The sequence below is a fragment of the Rhinoraja longicauda genome, chromosome 16 (genome assembly GCF_053455715.1).
Source record: "Rhinoraja longicauda isolate Sanriku21f chromosome 16, sRhiLon1.1, whole genome shotgun sequence".
Classification (NCBI taxonomy): Eukaryota; Metazoa; Chordata; class Chondrichthyes; order Rajiformes; family Arhynchobatidae; genus Rhinoraja; species Rhinoraja longicauda.
The window spans coordinates 47,650,494-47,666,325 of record NC_135968.1 but is presented as its reverse complement, the minus strand read 5'-3'; the positions used below and the strand labels follow the sequence as shown (position 1 = coordinate 47,666,325).

The 15,832-nt window shown below is 50.8% G+C and overlaps 1 protein-coding gene across 1 annotated transcript in view; it reads right to left on the bottom strand.

Annotated features, from left to right (window-relative positions):
• Positions 1-15,832, bottom strand: part of pcgf5b (polycomb group ring finger 5b) — a 222,088-nt gene that overhangs the window by 17,068 nt on the left and 189,188 nt on the right. The gene's annotated exons all lie outside the window — the stretch shown is intronic.

Below are 15,832 nucleotides of genomic sequence, written 5' to 3'. Positions count from 1 at the left end.
TTTGTGAAAAAGTTACCCCTCAGATTCCTGTTAAATCTTTTCTCCTTCACCTTAAACCTATGTCCTTTGGTCCTTGATTCCCCTACTCTGGGCAAGAGACTCAGTGCATGTACCCGATCTATTCCTCTCATGATTTTGTACACCTCTATAAGATCACCCCTCGTTCTCCTGTGCTCCATGGAATAGAGTCCCAGACTACTCAACCTCTCCCAAGAGCTCAGATCCTCTAGTCCTTGTACAATAAGACACATTTCTGGATAATGTTTGAAAAGGCTGAAATGGTTCTGAGACACACTGACACACCAGATCACACACATTCCAGATCACTCCAAATCATGCAGCTACGCACTAAAAATGCTTCATTTTAAAGAGATTTTACCTCTTTATCGTGCTTTACCTTGAATACGGTTTCCGGTAAATTGCCTAAGTAATATCGTAATTTCACCAAAAAAAAAGAAAACCCATTTACGAAAGAGCGGAAACAGCTCTAGTCTCTAATTACTTGATACAATTTTAATTCCCAACTGTGAATGAATGAATGAATGAATGAATGAATGAATGAATGAATGAATGAATGAATGAATGAATGAATGATACAATAGACAATAGGTGCAGGAGGAGGCCATTCGGCTCATCGAGCCACCACTGCCATTCATTGTGATCATGGCTGATCATCCACAATCAGTACCCCGTTCCTGCCTTCTCCCCATATCCCTTGACTCCGCTATCTCTAAGAGCTCTATCTAACTCTCTTGAAAGCATCCAGAGAATTGGCCTCCACTGCCTTCTGCGGCAGAGAATTCCACATTTATTATTACATGTGACAGGTCAATAGATAGACAATAGGTGCAGGAGTAGGCCATTCGGCCCTTCAAGCCTGTACGCACCGCCATTCAATGTGATCATGGCTGTTCATTCTCAATCAGTACCCCGTTCCTGCCCTCTCCCCATACTCCGCTATCATTAAGAGCTCTATCTAGCTCTCTCTTGAAAGCATCCAGAGAATTGGTCTCCACTGCCTTCTGAGGCAGAGAATTCCACAGATTTACAACTCTCTGAGTGAAAACATTTTTTCCTCATCTCCATTCTAAATGGCCTACCCCTTATTCTTAAACTGTGGCCCCTGGTTCTGGACTCCCCCAACATTGGGAACATGTTTCCTGCCTCTAGCGAGTCCAATCCCTTAATAATCTTATATGTTTCGATAAGATCCCCTCTCATCCTTCTAAATTCCAGTGTATACATAGAAACAGAGAAAATAGGTGCAGGATCAGCCCTTCCAGGCAAGACAGAGGTTCATATGCACCTTCTCTAACCTCATCTACTGCAGTTCGACTCATAGAAATATAGAAAATAGGTGCAGGAGGAGGCCATTTGGCCCTTCGAGCCAGCACCACCATTCATTGTGATCATGGCTGATCATCCATAACCAGTAACCTGTTCCCAACCTCTCCCCATATCCCTTGATTCCACTGGCCCCCAGTGTTCTATCTAACTCTACAAGCCCAGTCGCTCCAGTATTTCAACATACCACAGTCCCGCCATTCCAGAAAATAACCTCGTGAATCTACGCTGCACTCCCTCAATGGCAAGAATGTCCTTCCTCAAATTTGGAGACCAAAACTGCACACAGTACTCCAGGTGCGGTCTCACTAGGGCCCTGTATAACTGCAGAAGGACCTCTTTGCTCCTATACTCAACTCCTCTTGTTATGAAGGCCAACATTCCATTGGCTTTCTTCACTGCCTGCTGTACCTGCATGCTTCCTTTCAGTGACTGATGAACAAAGACACCCAGATCTCGTTGTACTTCCCCATTTCCTAACTTGACACCATTCAGATAATAATCCGCCTTCCTGTTCTTACCACCAAAGTGGATAACCTCATATTTATCCACATTAAACTGCATCTGCCATGTATCTGCCCACTCACACAACCTGTCCAAGCCACCCTGCAACCTCCTCACAGTTCACACTGCCACCCAGCTTTATGTCATCTGCAAATTTGCTAATGTGCTAATTTGCTAATCCCTTCATCTAAGTCATTAATGTCACGGTGAGATTCTTTGTTTTGCGTACACAAGGTATGCAAAGAGTCGCCACATTCAGGGCGCCGACAACATTACAACGTATCAGGATGTACTCATAAATTATTTTGAAAGTTTCCCGAACTTTGTAAACTTAGTGTTATTCTTAAGATACAATCCATGGTAAAATAAACACTATCTGCAAGAAAAGGGTCGCACAGCGGTAGAGTTGCTTCCTTACAGCGAATGCAGCGTCGGAGACCCGGGTTCCATCCCGACTACGGGTGCTGTCTGTACGGAGTTTGTACGTTCTCCCCGTGACCTGCGAGGGTTTTCTCTGAGATCTTCGGTTTCCTCCCACACTCCAAAGACGTACAGGTTTGTAGGTTAATTGGCTTGGTGTATGTAAAAATTGTCCCGAGTGGATTTCGGATAGTGTTAATGTGCGGGGATTGCTGGTTGGCGTGGAACCGGTGGGCTGGATGCGCCTGTTTCCGCACTGTATCTCTAAACTAAACTAAACTAAAAAATACACTGCAGTGATTAATACAATTCTGCAGCACACTGTTTGATAGCTTTCAGGTAACCATAACAAATGCCCTGTGTCAGGTTCATTTCATGGATATTAGTTATAGATCACCATATTTATTGAACTGCCTTGGCATACAGTGGCTAGAATTTACTTCAAGATTCTTAGCCCAGTATTGACTATTAAACTATCAGGTGGGAAATGGTTAGAGCAGTCAGTTTATTTCCTTTAGCTGACACCCCAGCGGTATGAATATTGACTGCTCTAACTTCAAGTAACCCTGGCTTTCCCTCTCTCTCTCTCTCCATCCTCCCCCATCCTAGATCTCACTAGTTTCCACGTCCTCCTACCTCTACTCCCTCTCGTCATTATTTAATATCCGGCCCACACAGGTGGTGCCGTCCAGAAAGAGGATGTTTCCTTTTGATTTGACTTGAACGATACAGCGTGGAGACAGGTCCTCCAGTCCACTGTGTACTCCATCCATCCATCCATCCATCAATCAATCACCCACACCAGTTTTATGTAATCCCACTTCCCAACACGATTAGGCAATTTACAGAGAGGCCAATTTACTCAACAAACCCGCGCCTTTGGGATGAGGGAGGAAAGCAGGGAACCCGGAATAAAGACGTGGTGACAGGGAGAAGGTGCAAACTCCACACAGACAGCGCTCGGGGTCAGGAGCTGTGCAGCAGCAGCAGCTCTGCATGCGAGGGTCCAAATCCACAGGCTGACAATATCGGACATTCACTTCAGACTGATTTAAGGAAGGATTCTTGTCTCCCAGAAAGTTATGAGTCTATGGAGTTCCTTGCCACAAAGTGCTGTTGGGACAGTTATTGAGCATATTTAAGGCCGGGATAGATCGATTTTAAGGACCAGGAGGAAAATATGGGAAAGTGAACGAGGAACCCTACCACGTGGCACAGCAGTCCCAAAGGGCTGAATGACCTATTCCCCTTCCCAATTCTCATGTTTTACACATTGCCAGCCCCTTACAATGCGACATTTATCACAAAGATTACATCTCATCCTCGGATGACACTTGTTATCAATAATTTATGTTATCAATTTTTCCCTTTGCATCCTCCACACTGAATATTCCACTATGCAAATATTTTAAAAGATTCTGAATTATGAAAGCAGAAAATTCAGTCAATATTGTCCAGTTGTCCAGGGTAGCCTTTGTGATCCCTCCTCTTCACAACTTGTCTCTTACTGAGTCATATTGCAATGTCACAAATCATCGGTTGTGGATAAGATGGTGTGACAATTACCGTGGAGCATCTAGGCCAGGGGTTCAAAAGTCCTACAACTGAGACTTGAAGTGCAGTAATGAATGTCCGTTGCATTGTCCATGGTAGACACAAAGTGCTGGAGTAACTCAGTGGGACAGGCGGCATCTCGGGAGAGAAGGAATGGGTGACGTTTCGGGTTGAGACCCTTCCTACACATTGTCCATGGTGTTGGCTTTCTAAATGAGATCCTAAACCATAGCACCCATACTTTCTTGGAAGGACGTAAAAGATATATTGTAAAGGGTTCACAATTGATCATAACATGTTGATCTGTATTTATCCCGTAAGCAAAATCACTGCAACATGTTATCTGGTTGTGATCACAGTGTTACTGTGGAATCTTGCAATGCACAAACTGTCGGCAAACAGTGTAAAAATAAAGACACAAAGTGTTGGAGTAACTCAGCGGGTCAGGCAGCATCTCTGGAGAACATGGACAGGTGATGTTTCTGGTCATGACCCTTCTTCAGACTGATTGTAGGTGGGGGAAGAAAGCTAGAGGAGATGAGGTACTGGGCAAAGCCTGGCAGGTAATAGGTTGATACAGGTGAGGGGGGGGGTCACACTGGCAAGATCCACAAACTGGACTGTCCTGATAGACTCATTGTTTCTGCCAGCTCCTGCCCCAAGGAACTCATGTCCAAAAACATTGATTCCATCCCATCCCCCCCCCCCCTGTCCAGTCTGTTCTGACCTGCATCTGGGACACATCACATGCCCTTCAAATGTTCAATAACTTTCACTTTCCATGCTCCTGTTGCCTCATTTTTATCCCTTTTACACCTCCATCCCCCACTAGAAGGTCTTGGGGCCCGATGATTCTTCCTTGAACAGAGACTCAAACAGTTCCCCCCGACTGGCGGAACATGTTCTCACCCTTAATAACTTCTCCTTTGACTCCTCTCACTTTCTCCAAGTTAAAGGCGTAACCATGGGCATTTGCATGTAACCATGGGCATTTGCATGTAACCATGGGCATTTGCATGGGCCCCAGCGATGCCTGCGTTTTTGTCAGTTACGTTGAACAGTCCCTGTTCCAAACGTACTCTGGCACCTTTGCTCAACCCTTTCTCCGCTACATTGATGACTGCATTGGGGTTGCCTCCTGCACCCATGCAGAACTCATTGATTTAGTTTAGTTTAGTTTAGTTTAGAGATACAGTGCGGAAACAGGCCCTTTGGCCCACCAGGTCTGCACCGACCAGCGATCCCCGCACACTAACACTATCCTACACCCACTAGGGACAATTTTTACATTTACCAAGCCAATTAACCTACAAACCTGTACGTCTTTGGAGTGGGGGAGGAAACTGAAGAAAACCCACGCAGGTCACGGGAAGAACGTACAAACTCTGTACAGACAGCACCCGTAGTCAGGATGGAACCTGGGTCTCCGGCGCTGCATTCGCTATAAGGCAGCAACTCTACCGCTGCGCCACCGTGCCACCCTGCATTTCATGGACGTTTACTACTAACTTCCACCCAGCCCTCAAATTCCCTTGGACTGGCTGACACCTCTCCCCTTTCTTGACGTGGTGGGGGGGAGGTGGTAGAACCAATCAAATTTATTAATGTTTTAAAAGTGATTTATTAAAGTTTAAACAGTGAATAACTTTGAAAATATAACAACCATTTGAACCGTAGGCTAATGGTGAGTAAGGTGGGCCTAAAATTGTTCTGCTTTCGTGTACCGTTTTGGCAGTATTTCGGGTACGCACAAACAGACAAGATGAGAGTTTTAGTAATATACTAGACCAAGTGGACCCGTTGGGCCCAAACCTCTCCTGCATTGGTGCAGCACCCTGTCCTCTCCCCTCTCTCCTCAACCCCCCCCCTCCCCTCTCCCTTCTCCCTCCTTCCCCCCTCCTCCCCTCCCCCTCCACTCCTTTTAAACTTTAAAATGTGAATAACTTAAAAAATATAACACCGATTTCAATAAAACTACTTGCATTATCACTAAAGTGACAATGGTGAGTAAGGTGGGCCTTAAATTGTCACGCTATCGTGTACCGTTCTGGCTGAAGTCCAGTCACAAACAAGATGACAAACAAGAGTTTTGGTATATAGATAGACAAAACCCTCACCCGCTCCCTTCTCTCCCCCGATAGTTTCACATTTCACGTATCAAAACTCTTCAATCCTTTTGTCTCACACCTTGTCTTTTCATCGTTGGCCTTCGTCCACCATCTGCCCATAAAAAGCTTCCCTCACCTGGATCAATGAATAGGCTTTATCCAGCTCCTCCTCTGCTCCGGCTGCTTCTCCCACCCCAACTCCACAATCAGTTTGAAGAAGTGTCCCGACCATCATTCACCAGCGATGCTGCCTGACCCACTGAGTTTAGTGGTTTAAGTTTTGTTTAAGCTTAGTTTGGAGATACTTCGTGGAAACAGGCCCTTCAGCCCACCGAGTCCATGCCGACCAACGATCACCCTGTACACTAGTTCTCTACAACATACTAGGGACAATTTACAGAAGCCAATTAACCTACAAACCTGCAGGTCTTTGGAATATGGGATGAAACTGGAGCACCTGGAGAAAGCCTAGTCACAAGGGGAATGTACAAACTCCGTACAGACAGCAGCCATTGATCTAGATCGAACCCAGGTCTCTGCGGCGTAGGTGGCTTCCCCCGTGCCACTGTGCTGCCCAGCTAGTCACTCCAGCACTTTGTCTCCTTTTCATAAACCAGCATCTGTAGTTCCTTGTAGCTACATCTTACTGCCAACAGTGAGTTGGCTTCACAAAATGCTTTTTTGACAATGAAGTGTTTTGGAATGTGTGAGATGGCATTGTGGTGTTGTATAAATTCCTGCCTGTTGGCCAATCTGACTATAATACACTAATCTAAGACTGAATTACTGCCCATCTTCATCATTTTATTATTACATGTTGGCCACTTGTGAATAAAAAAAATACATGTTTACTAATACATAGAAACATAGAAAATAAGTGCAGGAGGAGGCCATTCGGCCCTTCGAGCCAGCACCGCCATTCAATGTGAACATGGCTGATCATTCACAATCAGTACCCCGTTCCTGCCTTTTCCCCATACCCCTTGATTCCGCTAGCCCTAAGAGCTCTATCTAACACTCTTTTAAATTCATCCAGTGAGTCGGCCTCCACTGCCTTCTAAGGCAGAGAATTTCACAGATTCACAACTCTCTGGGTGAAAAAGTTCTTCCTCATCTCTGTTCTAAATGGCCTACCCCTTATTCTTAAACTGTGGCCCCTGGTTCTGGACTCCCCCAACATTGGGAACATGTTTCCTGCCTCTAACATGTCCAACCCCTTAATAATCTTATATGTTTCGATAAGATCCCCTCTCATCCTTCTAAATTCCAGTGTATACAAGCCTAGTTGCTCCAGTCTTTCAACATATGACAATCCCGCCATTCCGGGAATTAACCTAATAAACCTACGCTGCACGCCCTCAATAGCAAGAATATCTTTTCTCAAATTTGGAGACCAAAACTACACACAGTACTCCAGGTGCAGTCTCACTAGGGCCCTGTACAACTGCAGAAGGAGGAGTTGAGGCAGATACTAGAACAGCAGTTGAGGCAGATATTAGAACAGCATTTGAAAGGCACTTGGATAGGTATATAGATAGGAAAGGTTTAGAGCAAAATGTGCCCAATGTGGGCAAATGGGACTAGCTTAGATGAGGCAGCTTGCTTAGCATGGATGGGTTGGGCCAAAGGGCATGTTTCCGTGCTGTATGACTCTATGATTCCAACCCAACATCTTCTGAGTTTAATAGCGACCAAACAAGGAACAGACAGCCATTGTTCACTCGGAAAGTAGGTTGGTCTTTTGATTATTTTCATGAGGTTTAAAATGCCTAGCTGTGTAACTACCAGTGAGAGAGGCACAGCAGCTCCACAGGCGGAAGAGAAGAGGGTTAGAAGAGAAATATGTTACAACTCCGACAAAGGCAGCAAACATGTCAAGACAAATAAAGAGGGCTAGTTTACAATAAGGTACACAAAGGCCACAACGTGTAGACACATAGCCCTATCAAAACATCACTAAGCAACAATTTCTCATACTTAGTGATTTGTTCTGTCAACTGTATCCCTGCATTATATAGCACCATACAGCACCCACTGAATGAATGTCGCCACTGTTAACTCATCACACTGCTATTTGCTGGTTGAAAATCCCCATGCTAAATCGGCCCCCCCACTGTAATTCCCACAGGAACAAGAGATCATGACACACTAATGCTTTGAAAAGCACATACTAGCATGCTGTTTAGAAGCTGATTGCTTAAAAGTTCATCCCTCATCAGTAGTGCTAATTGCGTGAGACCATAGTGACAATGTGTTACACCTTGCCTCTGAAAGTAATTCTGTTGTGAGATGTGTTTTGGAGACAGGCTATTCTATCGCACTGCAAGGATTGCAGCTAGAGATGGATTTCTCATCAAAACTCTTAAGAAATCTATGAAACACTAGAAACCTTATCAATTAATTTTAAGACATAAATGTTTTAGATCTCCAAAGTAAATTCACTTCAAGTCCTGTTTTTGATGATTTGGAAAATTTAACACAAAAGGTTTCGTTCAGTTTAGTTTAGTTTAGAGATACAGCGCGGAAACAGGCTCTTTCGGCCCACTGGCTCCGCGCCGACCAGCGATCCCCGCACATTAACACTATCCTATACTCACCAGGGACAATTTTTACATTTACCAAGCCAATTAACCTACAAACCTGTACGTCTTTGGAGTGTGGGAGGAAACCGAAGATCTCGGAGAAAACCCACGCAGGTCACGGGGAGAACGTACAAACTCCGTACAGACAGCACCCGTAGTCGGGATCAAACTACAAGGTTCCTTTGCTTCTTCTCAAATCTTGATTGTGATGGATTAGGAATCGAGAAGGAGCTTTAAATAATGAATATTGCAAGTTTAACTCCTAATCATATCAGTGCTACGGCACGGCAACACTCCAATAGAGAGAGTGGGCAGACAACAGAAGCAATCAACCATGTGAAATCAGTGTGGACATTCAAAACAATGCTACATGTCCTCTTAATGAGACCCATGCATGGATAGGAAAAAGAGAGCTACCTATAACTTAGTCATTGAGTGATACAGTGTGGAAACAGACTCTTCGGCCCGACTTGCCCACACCGGCCAACATGCCCCAGCTACACTAGTAGCCCATGTTTTGCCCATTTGCCCATGTTTGGGCCATATTCCTCTAAACTTCTCCGTGGATTGTCACCTTGTCGTGGTGGAGAAGCTTGTGTGGTCCTGAGATCCTGAGAGCGATGCCGTCTGGAGCTACGCTCCTGGTAGGGTCACCCATGGCGGTAAGGTCGAGGTGGAGGTCCCTGACAAAGAGCAATCCAACCAAGACCTCAACGGTGGAACAGGCGGAGGATGATGGCTGACTTTAGTGGAGCGTCACAACGGCTGGGAAGGCGGATGAAGGCTGCAGCAGAAAAGGGTCCCCGGTCGTCTTGGACTCCATGCCACTGGATCCTGACCCAGATCTGTCAAGGACCGTGTGGTGGCTGTCTGTGCACCAGTCTCCCCACGTTAAACAAAGTCACGCACAGGCGTCCGACCAAGAGGACAGTCATACTCGCTTCCAGTGACCGCCGATGATGATGATTCCTCCAAACCTTTCCTAGCCATGTACCTATCCAAGAGTCTTCCAAATGCTGTTGGAGTACGTGCTACAACTACCTCCTCTGGCAATGTTCCATATACCCACCAACTGCACTACCTCCTCTGGCAATGTTCCATATACCCACCAACTGCACTACCTCCTCTGGCAATGTTCCATATACCCACCAACTGCACTACCTCCTCTGGCAATGTTCCATATACCCACCAACTGCACTACCTCCTCTGGCAATGTTCCATATACCCACCAACTGCACTACCTCCTCTGGCAATGTTCCATATACCCACCAACTGCACTACCTCCTCTGGCAATGTTCCATATACCCACCACCTGCACTACCTCCTCTGGCAATGTTCCATATACCCACCAACTGCACTACCTCCTCTGGCAATGTTCCATATACCCACCACCTGCATGTTCCCATTTCATCCTGGGGATTTAATCAGCGTAATGCTGTTCTACAGCCCCAACACCTCTTCCCTCTCAATCTCAAACTACCCCTGCATATCGGTCGGTTTTCTCCATACACACCTCACTGTCCTCCAGGTCCTTCCCCTTGGTGAAAACAGATACAAAGTTCTTGTCCAGTATCTCGCCAACATCCCCAGACCCCCAAAACAAACTCCTCCTTTATCCACGAGTGGTACTCCATCCTCCATTGTTACCCTCTTGTTTTTCATATGGGTATAAAAGGCTTTGGGATTTTCATGTTGATAAGACATAGGAGCGAAATTAGGCCATTCAGCCCATGGAGTCTACTCGGCCATACCGCCCTTCCCCATTTCTCTTTCCTGTGCCTCCCCTCCCCACTGCCACTCTGGGTGCACAGCAGAGGCATTGCTCCCATTACCCATTCCCACTATGCTGCCCCTTGCCCGTCTCCTTCCACCTACTTCCCACCACCATTTCACTCCACTTCCAGACCCTCTTTGTCTCCTTTTCATCTCCTGCCTTCGTCTTACTCCACCCATCCGTAATGTAAACCCTCTGCACCAGTATCCACCTATCACTTGCCGGGCTTTGACCCACCCCCACCATTTTTTCAGCTGGATGCTGCCTGACCTGCTGAGTTACTCCAGCCACTTTGTGTTTTACTCAAGATTCCAGAATCTGCAGTTCCTTGTGTCACCGTACTGATCCTTCCTCTTACCTCCCATTCCACATTAAACCCAGAGTTTCTGCTGATTCACAAGCTCCAGGTGCCATAAGCATGGGTCTCTTGTTTTTACTAGACACTTTTTGCACTCACCCTTTTATAACCTCCTTTACATTTCAAAAGCATAGAACGAGCAACCCAGCTAAGCAGTGGGAAACAGTAAAGAAACAATAGACAATAGGTGCAAGAGTAGGCCATTCGGCCCTTCGAGCCAGCACCACCATTCAATGTGATCATGGCTGATCATCCACAATCAGTACCCCGTTCCTGCCTTCTCCCCATATCCCTTGACTCCGCTATCTTTAAGAGCCCTATCTAATTCTCTCTTGAAAGCATCCAGTGAATTGGCCTCCACTGCCTTCCGAAGCAAAGAATTCCACAGATTCACAACTCTCTGAGTGATACCGAAAATGATAATGAAAACAGACCATCACTAAATGTCATAAGAACATCCATCAGCGTAGACATTGGGCATAAATACCCCATTAGACAGGCAAGGAGTCTGGATTCCACACATCATAGTCAATGTCACACATGGATTCTGCTGCAGAAGACCCAGATAAGGATTTGCATGTGGTTGTGTTGTGTGCAGATGTTTTCAAGATGGAAGTGGTCGACTGTGTTTGGGTGCGTGTGATAACAATCATGATACAGTCTCTGAGGGACAACTTCCTTTGTATCACTTGGAAGGACCATCTAATGAGTGGACACCAGTGAAAGGTCAGCCAACACACACGCACCCTTGGAGACTGTTCTCATAATGATACTGTGGGAAGCAACATGCATAGGCACAGCACCCACCCATCAGTGGAATGCTGAGGCTCTAGAAGGCGCTGGTCAGGCCGCATTTGGACTACTGTCAGCAACTTTAGGACCCATATCTGAGAAAGGTTTACAAGAATGATCCCAGGAATGAGTGGGTTAACATATGATGAGCGTTTGACAGCACTGGGCCTGTACTCGCTGGAGTTTAGAAGGATGAGGGGGGACCTGATTGAAACTTACCGAATAGTGAAAGGCTTGGATAGAGTGGATGTGGAGAAGATGTTTCCACTAGTGGGTGAGTCTAGGACCAGAGGGCATAACCTCAGAATTAAAGGACGTGCCTTCAGGAAGGAGATGAGGAGGAATTTCTTTAGTCAGAGGCTGGTAAATCTGTGGAGGCCAAGTCAATGGATATTTTTAAGGTATTGATAGACAAATTCTTGATTCTTGTATGGGTATCATGGATTATGGGAGAAGGCAGGAGAATGGGGTTAGGAGGTAGAGATAGATCAGCCATGATTGTATGGCGGAGTAGAAGGTTGGCTGAATGGCCTCATTCTGCTCCTATCACTTATGAACTTATAAGAATGTTCTCCTGGTCAAAATCATTTTGCTGACAGACTGAACTTGCTGTGGAGTTTAACACAGACCTCCCAAAATTTGATTTTACAAATTCAGAATTTTGATGTCCAAAATTCGGAATTTTACATCAAAATTCATAATATGGTGCGTAATGCAACTTTTCAGCAAAAAACGTATGCACGCCAAATGCGCATACACGTTGCGCTACATTCACGTGTGAAAAACGACTATAATTTCCAACAGTCTGTAGTTCTTGGACTACATGTACAATGTCAGGCCTATCATGAATATATTCTACCATTATAGAAAGGTTATTGAACAGAAACACTTTTTACAACAAAGAAAAATTGTTTTGTTTTGGTTTTTCTATTTTGGTTTTTCCTTACAAATCCCAATTCTCTTGGTATTGAATAAAAGTACAATGGTCATTTAAAACTGCTCATACCTAATTTCATTGAAGACATACTTGCTCCAGTGGTCTTCAACAGCAAATCACAACGGTCCATGTCCCCCCAACCCTACTCCCCCCCAACTCCCTCTCCCCATTCCCCCCCACCCCTCCCCCCTACTCCCCCCAACCCTCCCCCCTACTCTCCTCACCCCTCCCCCCTACTCCCCACCCCTCTGCCCACTCCCCCCCACCCCTCCCCCTACTCTCCCCACCCCTCCCCCCTACTCTCCCCACCCCTCCTCCCTACTCCCCACCCCTCTCCCCACTCCCCCCCACTCCCCCCCCCCTCCCCCCTACTCCCCCCACCCCTCCCCCTACTCTCCCCAACCCTCCAACCTATTCCCCCCACACCTCCCCCCGACTCCCCCCCCACCACCACGGGCGAGTGGCGGGGCGAGTACAGTGGCGGGGCGAGTACAGTGGCGGGGCGAGTACAGCGGCGGGGCGAGTACAGCGGCGGGGCGTGTGCAGTGGCGGGGCGTGTACAGCGGCGGGGCGTGTTCAGTGGCGGGGCGTGTACAGTGGCGGGGCGGGGCAAGTACAGTGGCGGGGCGTGTACAGTGACGGGGCGAGTACAGCGGCGGGGCGTGTACAGCGGCGGGGCGGGGCGTGTACAGCGGCGGGGCGTGTACAGTGGCGGGGCGTGTACAGTGACGGGGCGAGTACAGTGGCGGGGCGAGTACAGCGGCGGGGCGTGTACAGCGGCGGGGCGTGTACAGCGGCGGGGCGTGTACAGCGGCTGGGCGTGTACAGCGGCGGGACGGGGCGTGTACAGTGGCGGGGCATGTACAGTGACGGGGTGAGTACAGCGGCGGGGCGGGGCAAGTACAGCGGCGGGGCGTGTACAGCGGCGGGGCGTGTACAGCGGCGGGGCGAGTACAGTGGCGGGGCGAGTACAGCGGCGGGGCGTGTACAGCGGCGGGGCGTGTACAGTGGCGGGGCGAGTACAGTGGCGGGGCGAGTACAGTGGCGGGGCGAGTACAGCGGCGGGCGTGTACAGCGGCGGGGCGTGTACAGCGGCGGGGCGTGTACAGCGGCGGGGCGTGTACAGTGGCGGTGCGTGTACAGCGGCGGGGCGGGGCGAGTACAGTGGCGGGGGGAGTAGTGGCGGGGCGTGTACAGTTGCGGGGCGAGTACAGTGGCGGGGAGAGTAGTGGCGGGGCGAGTACAGTGTCGGGGTGAGTACAGTGGCGGGGAGAGTAGTGGAGGGGAGAGTAGTGGCGGGGCGTATACAGTGGTGGGGAGAGTACAGCAGCGGGCGTGTACAGTGGCGGGGAGAGTACAGTGGCGGGGAGAGTACAGTGGCGGGGCGTGTACAGTGGTGGGGAGTGTACAGTGGCGGGGCGTGTACAGTGGCGGGGCGGGGCGTGTACAGTGGCGGGGCGTGTACAGTGGTGGGGAGAGTACAGTGGCGGGGCGTGTACAGTGGTGGGGCGGGGCGTGTACAGTGGCGGGGCGTGTACAGTGGTGGGGCGTGTACAGTGGCGGGGCGTGTACAGCGGCGGGGCGTGTACAGTGGTGGGGAGAGTACAGTGGCGGGGCGTGTACAGTGGCTGGGCGTGTACAGTGGTGGGGAGAGTACAGTGGCGGGGCGTGTACAGCGGCGGGGCGTGTACAGTGGTGGGGAGAGTACAGTGGCGGGGCGTGTACAGTGGCGGGGCGTGTACAGTGGTGGGGCGGGGCGTGTACAGTGGTGGGGCAGGGCGTGTACAGTGGTGGGGCGGGGCGTGTACAGTGGCGGGGAGAGTACATCGGCGGGGCGTGTACAGCGGCTGGCGTGTACAGTGACGGGGCGTGTACAGTGGTGGGGAGAGTACAGTGGCGGGGCATGTACAGTGGCGGGGAGAGTACAGTGGCGGGGCGTGTACAGTGGCGGGGTGAGTACAGCGGCGGGGCGGGGAGAGTACAGTGGCGGGGAGAGTACGGTGGCGGAGTGAGTACAGTGGCGGGGAGAGTACAGTGGCGGGGTGAGTACAGTGGCGGGGCGTGTACAGTGGCGGGGCGTGTACAGTGGCGGGGCGGGGCGTGTACAGTGGCGGGGAGAGTAGTGGCGGGGCGTGTACAGTGGCGGGGCGTGTACAGTGGCGGGGCGTGTACAGTGGCGGGGAGAGTACAGTGGCGGGGCGTGTACAGTGGCGGGGCGTGTACAGTGGCGGGGCGTGTACAGCGGCGGGGCGTGTACAGCGGCGGGGCGGGGCGTGTACAGTGGCGGGGCGTGTACAGTGGCGGGGCGTGTACAGTGGCGGGGCGTGTACAGTGGCGGGGCGTGTACAGTGGCGGGGCGTGTACAGTGGCGGGGCGTGTACAGTGGCGGGGCGTGTACAGTGGCGGGGCGGGGCGTGTACAGTGGCGGGGCGCGGCGTGTACAGTGGCGGGGCGTGTACAGTGGCGGGGCGTGTACAGTGGCGGGGCATGTACAGTGGCGGGGCGGGGCGTGTACAGTGGCGGGGCGGGGCGTGTACAGTGGCGGGGCGGGTACAGCGGCGGGGCGTGTACAGTGGCGGGGTGAGTACAGTGGCGGGGCGTGTACAGTGGCGGGGCGTGTATAGTGGCGGGGCGTGTACAGTGGCGGGGCGTGTACAGTGGCGGGGCGTGTACAGTGGCGGGGCGGGGTGTGTACTGTGGCGGGGCGGGGCGTGTACAGTGGCGGGGCGTGTACAGTGGCGGGGCGTGTACAGTGGCGGGGCATGTACAGTGGCGGGGCGGGGCGTGTACAGTGGCGGGGCGGGGCGTCTACAGTGGCGGGGCGGGTACAGCGGCGGGGCGTGTACAGTGGCGGGGTGAGTACAATGGCGGGGCATGTACAGTGGCGGGGCGGGGCGTGTACAGCGGCGTGGCGTGTACAGCGGCTGGGCGTGTACAGCGGCGGGGCGTGTACAACGGCGGGGCGTGTACAGTGGCGGGGCTGGGCGTGTACAGCGGCGGGGCGTGTACAGTGGCGGGGTGAGTACAGTGGCGGGGCGTGTACAGTGGCGGGGCGTGTACAGTGGCGGGGCGTGTACAGTGGAGGGGCGTGTACAGTGGCGGGGCGTGTACAGTGGCGGGGCGGGGCGTGTACAGTGGCGGGGCGGGGCGTGTACAGTGGCGGGGCGTGTACAGTGGCGGGGCGTGTACACTGGCGGGGCGTGTACAGTGGCGGGGCGGGTACAGCGGCGGGGCGTGTACAGTGGCGGGGCGTGTACAACGGCGGGGCGTGTACAGTGGCGGGGCTGGGCGTGTACAGCGGCGGGGCGTGTACAGTGGCGGGGTGAGTACAGTGGCGGGGCGTGTACAGTGGCGGGGCGTTTACAGTGGCGGGGCGGGGCGTGTACAGTGGCGGGGTGAGTACAGTGGCGGGGCGTGTACAGTAGCGGGGCGGGGCGTGTACAGCGGCGTGGCGTGTAC